This window comes from Haliaeetus leucocephalus, unplaced genomic scaffold (genome assembly GCF_000737465.1).
Source record: "Haliaeetus leucocephalus isolate CR32 unplaced genomic scaffold, Haliaeetus_leucocephalus-4.0 Scaffold2, whole genome shotgun sequence".
NCBI classification, from domain to species: Eukaryota; Metazoa; Chordata; class Aves; order Accipitriformes; family Accipitridae; genus Haliaeetus; species Haliaeetus leucocephalus.
The window spans coordinates 16,916,363-16,918,049 of NW_010972438.1; positions in this window are offsets into that span (position 1 = coordinate 16,916,363).

Consider the following 1,687-nt stretch of genomic DNA (forward strand, 5'->3'; position numbering starts at 1 on the left):
CCTGTTACTATCCCTGCCCAGACCCCTGCCCATACCCCTTCTTCTGCCCCTGTCCCTGCCCCTGCCTGCATCTCGCTAGGAAAATCTCATTCCCTAGCTATCGTACCAATTAGTCTTTATAGTTTGAAACGATATGAACTTTCTCAAAGAGATACATGTCTATAGTTTACGTTGTATACTGCCTAGTTACAGTTCAGTAGGCATGGCTACAGGACCCCAGATAGATACGAGGAGAAGGAGGAGGACAGCCTCACCACAAAGGACGAAGGCTACCCCTGGACTGCCGCGATAAGGCCAGCAGCCCAGCCCCTCCAACACCTCCCTGAGACCCTCCCGTTAGCTGGCTCACAGATAAGTACCCTTAGCGAGACCGGCTCCAGGGACACTTCGAGGAAGGAAGAAGAGTGCCGCCACCATGGAGTTGCAGCAGCTTTGCAAAGCAGGTCGGGGGGGAGTGGGGATTGGTCGCGCCATGCTTACCCCATCACTTGAAGGGCATGAGAGCCATGTGTGAAACCACATTTGGGGTGCCCCGATTTGGCTGGGACACCCCATTGGTGCAAACAAAGAATGACTTGTCATTCTCACCTTGCTCCTGGGGGCACAAGGGCCAGGTGTGAAGTGCTTGTGACACCCGTCCCTGCCCCTGCCTGTGCCCCTATGCCTGCTGCTAGTCCTGTCCCTTCCCTTTCCCTGCCCACATCCCTGTGTCCCTGTCCCTGCCCATATCCCTGCCCTTGCCTGCATACCTGCCCATATCCCTGCTTCTGTCCTTTCCCCAGCTCCTGCCCCACTCCTGCTCCTGCCTGTATCTCTGATTCTATCCTTGTCCCTGCCCCTGCCTGTATCTCTGCCCCATCCCTGCCCAAATACCTGCTCCTGTCCCCATTTCCGCCCCTGTCCCTGTCTCTACCTCTGCCCCTGCCCTTATCCCTGCTTGTATCCCTGCTGATACCCCTGCCCCTGCCTGTATTGCTGTCCTGGTCCCCGTCCCATTGTCACCCAACACTAAGGGGACACTCATCCCTGCTCCTCCCCATATCCCTGCCCTGGCCATGTCGCTGCTCCTGCCTGTATCTCTGTTTCTGTCCTTGTCCCTGCCCCAGCCTGTATCCCTGCCCCTGTCCCTGCTCCATCTCTACCCCTGTCCCTGTCCTGCTGCTTTCCCTGTGCCAGCCCCTGTCCCTGCCCATCTCTCCCCTGCCCTGCCCCTGTCCCTGCCCGTACCCTTAACCTTGTCCCTGCGCCCAGCTGCACCCCACGTCCATCCCCATCCTTGCGCCTGTCCCTGCCCCTGCTGCTGCCCGTCCCTGCCCCATCCCTGTCCCCCTCCTGCCCGTCTCCTGCCCATGCCCTGATGTCCCTCCCCTTTCTGCTCCTGCCCCTACCCCCTGTCCCTTTCCTTTTCTCGTTCTTGCCTGCCCCTGCTCCTGCCCACCACCCCTGCCTGCCTGCCTGCGGCCCCTGCCGGTCGTCCTGTCCCTGCCTGCCCTTGCCCTGCGTCTCCAGGCCCGAGTTTCAGTTTTTTGGCTCTTCCCAGTTTCCCGGGATGACCCAGCGCAGGCGAGCTGGGCTGCCCGTGGGCACCCACCCCGCGGCACCCACGGCCCCGCGTGGGGGATGGGAGGGACCGGGGGGGCGGGGCAGAGCCACCGCGGGGGTCCCTTCGCACTTTCGTTTCCAGCCG